At 37.3% G+C, this 15,187-nt stretch overlaps 1 protein-coding gene and 1 non-coding gene across 2 annotated transcripts in view; one reads left to right on the forward strand and one right to left on the reverse strand.

Moving 5' to 3' along the window:
- The window catches only part of LOC115455575 (neurobeachin), a 665,858-nt gene that overhangs the window by 536,422 nt on the left and 114,249 nt on the right, over positions 1-15,187 (reverse strand). The gene's annotated exons all lie outside the window — the stretch shown is intronic.
- On the forward strand, positions 12,939-13,011 carry Trnaa-agc. Its single transcript has one exon. It is a non-coding gene; the product is annotated as a tRNA-Ala (tRNA).

Below are 15,187 nucleotides of genomic sequence, written 5' to 3' on the forward strand. Positions count from 1 at the left end.
TATTTTCTTCTAGATGGCGGTGACAGGCAATACTCGCCTACCTTAAACAAATATCATAGGCAAATTTCTTGACAGATATTCAAACATATTTGTAGCATATTATCCCCACATTCGACAAAAAAAATGTCATCGTGTAAACAGTTGTTGTTAGCGAGAAAGTTGCTCGAGCAATTTTTATATGACATAATATCAAGGGAGTTTTTAGTACTCGCCTGAGTGTGAACAGTTTAATGCAATAATCGTCAATTGATTGCTAGCAACAATTGCTCCATCTAAATGAGGCTTTAGTCCCAGCTCGATTTAAATCGAATGTATGACTGGTGGTAGTACAAGTCATAATAAACAGAAAACTAGAGGTACATAGATATGACTTCTAATTAGAAATACGTTAAGTGAATACGTGGTATCGTGTGGCAATATTTCTGATAATCATCCAGCTGTGCGCTCGTTCAGAACACAATCAGGCACGGTCAGCCGTCGGCGTCAAATTTCAAATCCCATCGAGCGCTAATTAATCTCATTTCGAGCCGCACATGCCTAATGTACTATACACCCGGTAAATGTATTGTCTGTGATATTTGAAATTTTATACCAATTTTTTAACAATAAAAAATTTTAATACGTGTTAAATAACGGATTAAGAAATAAATAAATCAGGTAAAATATGATAAAAAATCCACATGGTTACGTCACGATTAAATAGTGCTTGCTCCACTCTAAGCCTCAGAGAAACCAGTTCGTAATAACGCTGCACTAAGACCATTGAACATCTTGAATACCTTTCTATTTTTAACATTTCATATCTTATGCTGAGGCAATTGTCGTAACACTTTCCGTCGTCTAATACCTTCTACGACTCTCTGTGAGCCTGGTAGCGTGTGCTTACAAGCGTGACTAATACAATCCGAAACTATTTCTAATATATCCGTTGAAAAAGGTTGAAGAAATTTTAACTCACGCATGAGTCGTCACAAGCTAGGAATATTTCTTTACAAGAGACACATGTACATAACTAGTGAAATATATATTAAAATTATCTTAGGCAAAATATATAATTTGCGAGTGAAAGAAACAAACCACTAATTAAGTTAATGACTGATCAAAATATTTATGTTACGGTCCCAAACATTAGTCAGAAATTATTACACGTTCGACTAGACCTGCTCGGAATATATTGTGATAGGTCTGTTGTATTTTAAACGTAATGACACAGCGAGGTCAACGACCATATAAATAATATTCGAAAATAAAACCTATAATTCAACAGCTATATATATTCTCCTTGGTGCAATTTTTGAAACAAAGGGAGTATTTACGAAGCATTAAATAGCCATTGCCATAATAAAATTATTTTCTTCGTCTGCAAAATGAATGCGTAGATTTTTATTGTCATATTTACGTTAGTCAAGCATATCTTAAATCAAAATACACACAACGTATTGTGCCACAATATATATCGAATATCTTTATTTCGTGATATATTGTGTAGAAGACAATCCTAGTGAGTACTCAGACGAGCGTTTTTGGATTTCAAACCGTAAAAGTTTGATATTAAATCATAAATTTTATCAAACGATAACCACAAATTGTGCCCTCACCTTTGCCCTTAAAAAATAATTTATTTGCAAATCAAAGGATCAATTCCAAAGGTCAAACGATTCTTTGAAAATTACAAGTATTAAATCTGGTTTCCGAGTAGACACAGATGCCCAAGTCGCGATATCTTCATATAATAACTGTATTAGTATCTGTCTAAATGTCAAAGGAGCTGGAATTTCGACGAGTATGTCCAATAATATTGACACTAACACGTAAAGTAACATTGTTTAATATTTTCAAGGTGACAGATGAAGGACATTTTTATCATAATTTAAAGCTTTAAGAGGAATGAATTTTTTTTTTTCTGATTCATAAAAACACAAACGAGTTTTAGAGGATGTTTCATGCCCGATATGGAGCTAGGCCGCTATCATATTGTCCGCTATCATATCGCGGGATGGAAATAAACTCGGGGAACTATCATCACCATCATCAGCCTACAGCTGTCCACTGCTGAACATAGGCCTCCCCTAAAGCGCGCGACGCTGTTCGGTATAGTATGAGGTTATCCGTGAGAGAACCAAAGTAACGGACATAGCTCGGAGAATAAACAAGCTGAAGTGGCAGAGGGCTGGCCATATCTGTCGTAGGACCGGGGAACCATAGTATTCAGTAATAATAACTAGAGTATTTGTGCTTTTACTTACCTTACAAAATTTTAGGTATAGAGAGTGAAGTTATGGAAAATATTTCATTTAGGTGTAAAATTTGATAGCAAATCGAGTAGTCCTTATTTAAAGCTGAATGTTGCAATCATTATAAAAGTTTTGTCTGTCGCAATTCTAAAATGATACGAGTGACCTGGCAGTACAAATGTCTATGTATGCAATCGGTATGTCGAGAAGCGCCGGCCAATAAACGAGGTTCATGTTATGTTTCGTACATCTATGAAATCTCTTAACTCTTAAATACCTACGCAATCTTCAAAATACGTGTGGAATTCTTAGAAACATCTAATGGCCCATAATTTCTCACGAGTTCCAACTAATTCTCATACCAAAGCTGGAATCAAAGGCTGTGTACAAATTGGCTGTGTAAGTAGTACCCCCTTAAACGCTCATCAATTAACTGCCAACCACATTCCGGCATTCGTCACTCCATCTGAAGAGTTCACGGCGCCTAAACTTCGATCATAAACCAATTTACATCCCGACGCGAGTATAATGAGGTGTTCTGCGTCGCTCGGGAGCCGCTGTAAACCTCATTCAAACTAATCAACAGCACTCCACTTTTCACGGCCTCGCGCACTTTGGAAACTTTTCGTCCGCACAAAGAGCCCGTCTATTTAACTGGCGCACTTCTGAGGAACTACCGACCGCGCCGACAACGGCAATATTACATGTGTCGTCCGCGGGACATACCCACTCACCCAACAAGTCATTTATTACTCCACAATTCATTTTGAGCTCAGCAAAATAACGTGGTCCGTTAATCTTATAAAGTTTTTAAGCTATTATGATTAGACGCGTAATGAAACTGCCTTCAGCGCGGCGATGTGCCGGCGCCGCCGGTGGTGGTGCGCGAGTCCGCTCGCGTGCCGACTGGGGAACGACGTTTAATTAAATTAAAATACGCCGGTGGCAACATTTGCCTAAAATGTTCGGCGGAAGTTTTCATCCGTTTGGTGGCGGCGAAATTTGTATCGTCTTGTGAAGTAGGGCCGAAGAGAAAAGGGAGGGGGGAAGTATGTCGTTATAAATACCGAAACAAGGTCGCAGCGAAATTTATACGCGCGCATGTTAAATTACACAACTTGCACGGGATTCAGCGGAAAATTGAGAATATTAGCCGCGGCTGAGGTTTCAAACGTTATTTAACGCGGAGACGAAATTTGGAGGTACCTACTTGTAGGAAATTACCAAGGAGATATCATGCCATTTGCTTTTCGTAAGAAATTATTAGTTTCTTTGTCCGCTTCAATAATTTTGATTAATACTATTTTTCTACACGACAGGACTGACTCGAATCAACTTGTATTATATTCACTTTATAATGAATATTATATTTGTGTAACATAAAGTCGCATTCCAAAGCGTAATCTAGCCCTGAAGAACGCGTGGGCAAACCAGAATGTTAATTAAATATTCCATTTCAGAACCTTTGAGTAATAAACCGGTCGCCGGGCTTAATTAATGCATAGAAAAACTTATATTACAGAGGACACGAGGATAAAGTCATACTCGTCACGAGTGGACGTAAAAAACCGTCGTTAAGTTAAATCTAGGCGACTTACAATAGTATCGACTGCGACTCGACGAGCTACACCGGGCAAATATCTTTTGAAGATTAATCATTCGAAAATTACTAGTTCGGATGTTAATTTCAAACAACGTATGTATATCTATACTTACTATTATATAAAGCTAAAGAGTTTGTTTGTTTGTTTGAACGCGCTAATCTCAGGAACTACCGGTCCAAACTGAAAAATTATTTTTGCGTTGGATAGTCCTTTGTTCGTGGAGTGCTATAGGCTATATATCATCACGCTATACCCAATAGGAGCGGAGCAGTAATGGCTAATCTCAGGAACTACCGGTCCAAACTGAAAAATTATTTTTGCGTTGGATAGTCCTTTGTTCGTGGAGTGCTATAGGCTATATATCATCACGCTATACCCAATAGGAGCGGAGCAGTAATGGCTAATCTCAGGAACTACCGATCCAAACTGAAAAAATATTTTTGCGTTGGATAGCCTTTTGTTCGTGGAGTGCTATAGGCTATATATCATCACGCTATACCCAATAGGAGCGGAGCAGTAATGGCTAATCTCAGGAACTACCGATCCAAACTGAAAAAATATTTTTGCGTCGGATAGCCCTTTGTTCGTGGAGTGCTATAGGCTATATATCATCACGCTATACCTAATAGGAACGGAGCAGTAATGGCTAATCTCAGGAACTACCGATCCAAACTGAAAAATTCTTTTTGCGTTGGAAAGCCCTTTGTTCGTGGAGTGCTATAGGCTATATATCATCACGCTATACCCAATAGGAGCGGAGCAGTAATGGCTAATCTCAGGAACTACCGATCCAAACTGAAAAAATATTTTTGCGTTGAATAGCCCTTTGTTCTTGGAGTGCTATAGGCTATATATCATCACGCTATACCTAATAGGAGCGGAGCAGTAATGGCTAATCTCAGGAAGTATCGATTCGAAAATAAAAAATCTTTTTATGTTGTATAGCCCTTTGTTTGTGGAGTGCTCTAAGTTATATATCATCACGCTATGACCAATAGGAGCGGAGCAGTAATGAAACATGTTGCAAAAATGGGGACAATTTATTAGTTTTGAGAGCTTCCGTTGCGTGCGCTGCATAAACGGTTAAAGTTATGCAACAATGATGTATGACGGGATTAATCCTCTTAAAAAGTTCTAAAAAATATATTATAAAACATAGTCCCCCGCTGCATCTGTCTGCCTGAACGTGTTAAACTCAAAAACTACCCAACGTATTAAGATGAAATTTGGTATGGAGACAGTTTGAGACCCTGGGAAGAACATAGGCTCCCGGGAAACTACTACTTTTATAACGGAAATATTTAGCCTGAAAAACTTTAAAACGCTGGCGGAGCCGCGGGCAAAAGCTAGTAGTTTATATTTGTGAAAGAAAATTTTAAATCGGTCCAGTAGTTAGTTCCAGAGATTAGCCCCTATAAACCTAATAATTATTATAATCAGCTAGTTGACTAATTTGGATTACACAAAATAAAGTTAATTTCGTGGTAAACATTATTATAGAAATGACACGGCGATACCAGGAGCGCATGGCCATTAGTAGCTTACTAGTATAATTAAAGGGCGTTCGATTCGTCCTCAGTGTGTTCGGCACTGCGCGAGCATAAAGGCTCTAATCCACTTATCTGCCCGCGCCCTCCCTCGGCCGTCTCATTGTGCACATAATTTATTTATCAAGAACATTACGTCGCACAATCGTATTAGACAGTTTGAATGGCTTTACGAATTAGCGAACATTCGGGACAAAATAAATAATCTTAATTTGGTGCCAGCACGAAATAAACATGGCCGCCTAACTAAAAAAAAACCGCGATAAAATCCGTTTAAATAGTTTTTAGTTTTTATTTCAATGTCTAACATTCGCGTAAACATAAGAAATCATTATGGCCGCCTAATTTAAAAAGAGAAAAAAGAAACAACATATTCGAAATTTCAATTGCAAACATTCAACATTATGCAAAATACTTACTTAATTCAGTCCGCAATGGCTGGCTCAAATAAATTAAGCGATATCGAAAACGTATTTTGGCAAAATTAAAAACTTGTCGAATTGAATCTGGAGCCACAACAATGGACGGGTCGTTTCTTTCGTAACGAGTCGAACCAGAGCCCGATAGCTAAAAGGCTTGGCCGAACGATTCACGGCCGGCGCAACATCACGACGGATAGCGAGCGATCGTGTTTTATAAACTGTTTTTATGATTGATAATGTTAAAATGACTACAGCGTAATTTTAAAGTGAGAATAGTAGTTGAACCGAATTGAAAAAACATATGGTTCATGAATAAATGAATAACTATTTTTATTACCCTTTTCATCCACGAAAGAGTGTTCAAATTAGGAGGCACGTCTGAACTTCGCCAAGCTAAAATATACCGATCCCATCATATATTCGAAACGACCTCACGGATATATATTTAATTACGAAACAAAATCTCAACCTGAGCAAGTTAGGTATTGCTCGATAGGATATCGGACACATTACCGCCCAAACATCACTAAACTATTAAGGCAATTTATTTGATATTAAACCGCCACTCGCCCATGAATTGGACCGAATCGTAAAGTCAAAGCTAAGGTCGCCGAAAGCTGTGCAAACTTAAATTGGATCTCGCGAGTCCGGCTCCCAGCCCGCGAGCGCGGCCCGCCTACCAGGAGAGCAGAAAAACTGTGCAATTAATGCACAACCAGAAAATTGGATATTGATTCTGAGAAATGGCGTTCCACTTTTTAACGCCCATTCAAACGCGAATCTTATACGCCTAGACAGGGTGTAGAGTGTAGACGTGCACAAACCATGCATTTCAAAATTAATTTTCTTTACACTTTCACATTAATGCTCATGTTCAAAGCACCGAATAAATCATTCATTACATTTAATTGATTTAGACATTATTGTATAACATTTGATGTGCACTAGATTTATTTCTATTTAATATAAAACCTAGTATAAACATTAAATATAGCAGAAAATAAATTTATAACGGAACTGTTTTTATAATTATAATTAATCTCTAGTTTTCTAAGCCTTATGAAATAATAACTTTCGTTTTATTCAGTAATTGTAGGATTATCCTCGTCTACATATAATAGCTAATTTATAAAATGCTAACTTTTCTATGAAAAATATAAAGAAAAATCTAGATAAAAGAAACCTATTCATTTTAAATTGGACAAAGCATCTTACTTATATTTTTCGTTGCATTTTGTCTGAGCTCTAATACGATAATAACTAATGAACATTGGCAAATTGTGATTTATTAAGTTTATTTTTGCTTTAATAAATCTGCAATTTTCGTGTTCATTTATTCAACTTTTTTAATTTTATTTTTAATAGACCTGCAAAGTAGATATACCTCCAAAATACCAAAGGAATATACGATGCACCACCGAAATTAAATAAATGAATGATACCTGACAATATCTCTGACCGCCCGATGAACAACTAAGCAGCCATTCGAATTTCGGTTACCAACCAAACCAGACAAACCCATTAGTTCTATACACAACATTAGCCTCAGTATGGCTCTACCAAAACAAGCCGACATAGTTGTGTCGAGTGGTTAGTGATAATGAACTCTCGTCAGTCGACACTCTACTTACCATCAGGTGCATTGGGGTCACCCCCATGCCTGTTAAAAAAAACCTACAGTACTTCGACAAACACGAATCTTTTACAAACTACAAATGACTACTGAAGAACCTGTCAGAAAATGTTAGGTTTGAACGATATCCCTTAATCTTGAACAATAGGAGAAATGCGGGCGAATATTCGAAGCGCATAGCCCGATGAAAGGTTAGTTCCGACTCCTAATGCTCGGTGCGAGACGTCGATCCCGAGGAATGCTCGTCCGCGCCCGCCTTACAGCATCTCGCCTGTTTACTGAAGTAAAAAATATTAATATTGAATGCGTATTCTGATTATTAGAAATGGGATATGCTCCGTGACTATAATATATAGGTGACTACTCTAGTTCTTTCCAGTGATATTACAAATAAGTATAAAATTTAATGCCAAGACTAGTAAACCCTATGAGCAATATACTTATATAGAATTTCGGGTATCAAAATGCTCTATGCGCCACGCTGTATTTCACATCTTGGTCCCTAAGACATTAATTGTTGTTAAATAATACACAGTGACCTAATTAAAATCGTCAGATGCCCTGCAAACCAGAAAAGACTTCAGTGTTTGCATATTGCGGCTCAGCGACGACGTCAAAAGATAACTCGGTACATTGATGCATTTCTAAGAGAGAGGTATCTCTCCTACCACCAATGATCAAACTTGACTTTCTCGGCTCTTCCGTGCCAACGCTCCGCACACCCACATGTACCAGGACAACAGAACACAGCTAGAGTTATTTGTAAATAAATTGCCAGCGTCGCGCTGCGACAACCCGACGGCATTATTCCGGTCACATAGCAAAGTAAACTCGCGACTCGCGACCAAGGTCGACGAACTGGCGCGTTCGACGAGTGGGCGGTTCGCAAAATTTCACAATTAAAGTTATTAATTTCAACGAAATTTGTGCTAATTAGCGACGTGTTACTTAACCATGCGTTAATAAACACGCGTCAGATTCACTCACGTCTGTACGGAAATGTGTCCATAATTGGGAATGCTCCATAATATCGACATGTGTTACGCGCAGATAAAGTAAACATTAACATGTAACCACGGGCAGTTTTAAATGGATACCTCTGGCTTATTATATTATTTGTAATGAAATACCACCTATCACTTATAGTACTTATGTTTTTCGCGTTTGCCATAATGCAGAGACTTGGTCCACCACTTGGCAACTTATTGATAGCGTACTAAGAAACGAGAGCTCGCGATTTGTTTCCTCCATTTATATATGTTACGCCAATTTACCCTGCCTGGATATGATATATGTATGTACATACATAGTAATATAAAAATCTAGAAACAAATTCTTATATGAACTTATAATTTCTAGTGACGGCATTATTCAAAACGTAACATATTTTTGTAAGAAAGGTAGTTTATATAAAAATAATTTTAACAAAAAATTAAACCGCCTTCAAAAACCACTCAAAACCAAAAAATAATTTCACATAACAGTTATATATTGGATACCAATTTTGGAGTCGGTGCCTAATTAAAATTGCTAGTTAGCTATATTTGTTGCATAGTCCATCTATGAGCTACATTACTTTCAAATGAATTAAAAGGAGTAGGTTCGCGTTTCTACTAACAAACATACACAGTGAAAGGTGTAATACTAAGCACATGTATGGTGTTTCATCGTTTTCTTTCCTCTTTTTTCAGGGCAGGGAGTGTAATATACCCACATTTGACCAGCTATATGTAACAGGGGAAGAATTTGGGTAGTGTACAGTTCACAAATTTAAATATTTCCTTAATAGCTTCAATTTGCTGTGCTGCGGCGGTGCGTTCATCTCCGGTGACGATCTGACTTTGTACGCTGGTAGCACATTGTTTTCGTATATTTGTTAATGTATTTATCTAGCTTAACTAGCAATTTTAATTAGACCGACTCCAAAATTGGTATCCAATATATAACTGTTATGTGAAATTATTTTTTTGGTTTTGAGTGGTTTTTGAAGGCGGTTTAATTTTTTGTTAAAATTATTTTTATTTCTTGCTTTTTTGTGTTAGTATAAAATAGACCGACTCATTGGAATAGTTGTGTTTCGCTCACGACACGACTATCGCGCTGAGGAGTTACATCTCTGCCTACCCCTAAAAAGGGGAAAAGGTGTGATGCTATATACATATATGTATGTATGTAAGTAGAGTCAATTAAACCCAACCCAAAAACGCAACTGATATGTTTCACACACAGTACGACTATCGCGATGAAATGTTACGCCTCTGCCTACCCCTGACACGGGGAAAAGGTGTTATGCTATATGTATAAGTATGTGAGAAGTACAGTCAACCAAACTCAATGCAAAAACATAACTAAATGCGTCACAGGGAAGCTAAATTTGCGATTTCGTTTTCTTGGACGACATAATTATTCTAGTTTTTCTAATTTTAAAACCAAACTACCGAAGCGATGTTGAAAAATTTTTTATGGGACCAATCTGGAGAGAAATTCTTTCGAATAAAAAAAGATTTTTCCAAATCGGTTCATAAATGAGCGAGTTTTGAGGTAACATACAAAAAAAAAATCACGTCGAATTGATAACCTCCTCCTTTTTTTGAAGTCGGTTAAAAATACTGATAGACCAAGTATTTACATATAATTTCTAGTAATGGTCTGATTAGTCTACTTGCAAATTTTTTATAAATTTATTATAGAATAGGCTAGAGGTCAAAATGTTATGTGAAAGAAATTGATCATTTTAAAATTCGGAAACAAATGACGTTTTTTGTTTGGAATGGTGAAAGAGAAAAGAAGTGACTTTATGTTGATGGATTGATAAAGAGAAGAATTGAGAGTATTATTTCTAAAAACACGCCTGCCGTTTCAATAAATATTAAGCCGCTTCTGTTTCCATTAATTTTAAGTTACATCTCATTATTTAAGTATTACACTGATAATTATGGTACTGTAAATTCTAAATATCTTGAGGGCTGCCATGTTATTTGAACATTGACTGACATTATCGACGCTACATGCTTCTTACTGTCTACTATTAAAAAATATGATAGATGCATAGTGATTTCAACTAGCATTATTTCATTTAGCGGTATAAATTTATCACAACGATCGAAGTTACGGTTATCCAACCGACAACCCTAAGTGCACCTCAAAGCGATCGCTTACAGTGCACAGTTACCACAGATCGCGCTTTGTGCTGTCATTTGGCGCTGATCGAGAGTCTCGAGGACCGTATTGACTCGCCTGCTTGTATTCATGATGCCCTGGTATCATCGTGTTCGATCAAGTGGTAAAATCAGCGGAAATTAATCGTATTGAAAGAAAACTAACAAACACCATCATACCTATCAACTTACTTCTTGTAAATTTTAAAATTATCTAATTGATTGCCTACTGCGAAAATCCCCGTCCAACTAATCGGCCACTAAAATAACAAAACGAATAACAACTTTACTAACAATATAAAACGAAATCAAACAGCTATTAATAACTTCTAAAACGTTTTGATCAATTACACAATCATCTTTCTGTTACAATTACCAACAACTACAATTAAACTTTGTCCAAGAGCATTTGTAGTACGGAGCGTTCTAACATTCCTGTGAACTGTACGTTTGAACCTCAACATCTCCCAACAAACTTAATAATACAACCCGCAGCCGCCTCGCCGAACTTTAATAACTCTCACAAAATGAAACTGAAGTAAAACAAACGGGATGATCCTCTCAAAAATGGCCACATTATCAGACTTCTTAAGGTATAATTAAGACGGGGATCCCAAAAGATTTTCTACGAAGCGAAATTAATTAGGCGACGACGTTAAACCTTCCAGATTTGAGGTCCTTTGCAGTCGGGTCCTGTCTAACTAACTACAGAGGATCTCACAGCACTGCGGGCACTCAGGCTTCACAACGACTAGTTCACTGTAATAATAGTTAAATTGCTTTAATCCGTTTTACGCTCATAACGATGTTAAAATTTCCAAGAACTTGGTTAATTTCTTTACAATATTAAGAAGTATTTATGTTTGTCAAGTCTTCGGGCTATTTACTTTAGAACATCAAAAGTGGATCTTTGTGCCATCTTATTCCAATTAAAACTACATAATATAATTAACCACAATATTATCATTGAAAGCAACGATTTTTCTCAGCTTTAGAAATATCTTAGACCGACGATTGTGTATTATACAGTGTTAATAAGTATTTCAAATGCAATCTGTAGTCAGACAACGTGCGGAAAGTAATATAAATTTAATTAAGTATGTGTTCGTTTCAACTTCGTAAAAGGGTAAAGCTCTCGCAGCCAGGGCACGTCGTTTCATTTATTTTTACAATATTCAATCCGAATAGATGGACAATTATAGACAGAACACATTGTCACACATAGGTTCCTACGAAAGCAAACAAAAACCTACATTCAGTTCTCATATCACGTGACCTTTAAAACGAAAACACGAACTATTTTAGCGCGCGACTCGTTCTGCATTCAACATTTGCCCTTCAAGACGCGGGCATTGTTCAAAAACACAAAACAGTACCGAGACGTGCGAGTACAAAAGTATTATCCGGTGCACTCCCGGCAACTGGGGCAGAAGAGCCGTCATCAAAGGAGACACTGGCTGAGCCTCACCTCCTGTCGACACATGAATGCCTGGTGCCGCGGGTCGCCGCGCCCCATCCCCTCGCGCGCTCCATGTGGGTCACACGGAGCCCCACGGCAACATGCCGAGCATTGACTATCGTCGGGTGAAACTACATTTTTGGGGATCATTTCGCATATTCTTTCTACGTTTCGTAAACAGGTCGGTACTAGAAAATGTGACGGTTTTATCTTATAGCATGAATTAAAAATGTGTTTTGGTCACATATTCAAGTAATCTTACCAAAATTCCAAAGCTTCATAACATTGATATATTATTGTCACGTCTTTATGTAATAAACCTATTATAATGCTTAACATTTCCAGCCACTGCCCGCAAACCGACTTGACCGGAGGCTCTTCAGCGATCCTCTCTTGACCTAAATCTGGTACATTAAAACGTTAATGACCGTCTTAACCGTTACAACGTTTGTCACTCAAACCAACGCTGCGCTTTCTCTTTGTCAAAAATTATAAGAAAAATATCTCATAATAAATTTATATTTTCATGACAATTAACCTCCTCTGAAGCGGAATTACCAACAATTGCTACTAATTCTTCTACTCTACAAAAATGACTGCAAAATTCCATGCTTATAGAGGTTTTCTGTTACTACGCCGGTTGAACCAACCCATTCTTGCTACAGACAAATATGCTAAATAGCAGAATAGCAGGGTTCTAGGTAGATACGTTGTACAGATACGAGTTACTTACAATAGTATCGCCCCACCGGCTTTGTTCGCGTATATGAATTGGAAAGGAAAGTTGTCAGTGGTCGTCCTTGCCCACAGCTACGAGCTCAATTATTTACATCTGTTTGAAGGCGTAAAACCAAACAACTATTTTATCACCCACTAGAACAGGGGGCGTAGCTCAGATGGTAGAGCGCTCGCTTAGCATGCGAGAGGTACCGGGATCGATACCCGGCGCCTCCAATTATTTTTTATTATTAGTCCTTACTAGATATTATCGTGCGTGACAATCTATTAAAAATAATCGTGCGTAATCTTTATTTTGTATAACTTTGCCTAAATTATTTATAATAACTATTATACCCAAGGTTAAGGTTTAATAATTACTTATATTAATCAAAATAATAAGAAAATAATGCAGCGACTGGAGACCTAAAAAAAGTAAATCCAATTCAAATGAATTATCATAAAAACAAAATTACATTACACACAAATACAACAATTAAGTAAGCCAAAAGTACTAATTACATGAAAACATCCACTTTAAGCGGTCATAAAATGCCCAGTCACCGTCTAGTATTTCTTAACCGCAACATTTCATGGAGCATAAAAACTTGGCACCCACTTCGTAAAAAATGAAATAAGTATAAAATTAAGAATATTGCAAACGCACAAACTCGGTCAACTTGGGGAGCCGTTGCCTATATTAGTGGCGTATTTTACACGGCGGTAGTTTAATTACATCGTGATTACACCAGAGCCGGGCGTCATAATTTGAGGGCAGTAAGAGAGGTGGTGCAACTTGTTTAGTGGCGAAAAGCCTCGCTAACAAAGCGTGTCGCAGCTCGAGGAGGCTCCACTCGGCCTTCTCGGTTGCCATGACGTCCTGGTACAATAGCGACGACATGATATCCTTTTTATAGATAAAACTTTTATAAAACATGTTAAATATAAATAAACTGTATTTTCCAAATCCATCAAAGGGCTATTTGCATCGTGAGGCTATTATTGAACATTGTGTTTATTAATAACATAGTAGGTCGAATCATACAAATTCTACAAACTAATTAATAGATGAGGCAAAACAATGCCCAATCATAACGAGCGTACATTTTTGTCTGATAGTAAAAACAAAAGGATCGAGAGCCCGTCCTCGGAGGCCAGGGAAAGCGAAATTGAATTTTATCTGGAAAACTAATTTTAATAGCCACAAAAGCCCTGCGGGCGCATATTTTCTCGAGGACTAGGCCGGGGCGGAAGGGTTAACGTCCCACGCCCTTTACCGACAGCTATTTATCTTTGCGCATACGTTAAATTGAAATTGGCCAATATATTGACTTATTGAAATAACATTGGCTCCTTGCTTGGTCGTGAAACGTGCTAATAAATTTTGAAACACTAAATAAAACACGATATTCCATTTATAATAAAACTACGTTACTACGATATTTTTTAAATTTGATATATTCTCTGATGATTAAAAATGACAGTCAACATACACATTGCACAAGACTGGCGAAAAACATACCCATCACAATTTCTCAACAAAAGTTCCACTAACTCATTAAACTCAACTCAAACTGCTTACCGAACAAAATGTTCATTAAAAAATCTCTTCTGCTGTCGAAATTAAAACACGAATGAGGGAAAACAGCGAGGACAATCCCCGCAGGCAAACAAGGGACAAAGTAACCCGGCGCGTCGGCTCGAGTGCTACCAGGGCAACAGAGATGACAAAGAGTCCGCGCACTTGCTACACAGCTCTTGAGTGTCCTTTCAAGCTGCCTCAGTGCCTAGTGCCTACTGCATCCCGTTTGTAACTCGCGCCACTGTTGTTCCAACAAATGAAATACGCACTTGTACGGGCATTTTGAAAACAATGCTGTGTGAATTTTCACAAAATACATGGGAAAAGAAATCTTTGTAATTACAGACATTACTAAATTTTGTTTGCCGTTTTCTTTTGAATGGAATAGGATTATATTTTCAACATTCAGTTCTATATACAATTAAAAATATATAATACAACCTATATTAAACTCTTCGTTACACTCATGAAATATTTTTTTTCTTGCCAGACATTATTCCTCTGACAAATTTAAATAACGCCATCTGTCTTACAAAGTTTAAACTAAAGAGTAAGGGACTCTTCAGTTCCAAAAGTTTTAGGTTCATACAAAATTCCCGGCAATTTTCTCAAACAGCGCCACCTATGAACAGCGGTAGAAACTAAAAACACCCAACTTTGGCTTGAACGAAATGTTCTTTTGAACCGTTTTCGTATATAAAACGAACTGGCGAAGCAGTTCAAATGAAAAATCATAGATGGCGTTGGCACAAAAATATTTTTGTGAGTTTCTTTTAAAAGTAAAATATGGTTTTTACCCGCGTTATCTTACTACCGTTAACTCGACGCTCC

This window comes from Manduca sexta, chromosome 7 (assembly GCF_014839805.1).
Source record: "Manduca sexta isolate Smith_Timp_Sample1 chromosome 7, JHU_Msex_v1.0, whole genome shotgun sequence".
Taxonomy (NCBI): domain Eukaryota; kingdom Metazoa; phylum Arthropoda; class Insecta; order Lepidoptera; family Sphingidae; genus Manduca; species Manduca sexta.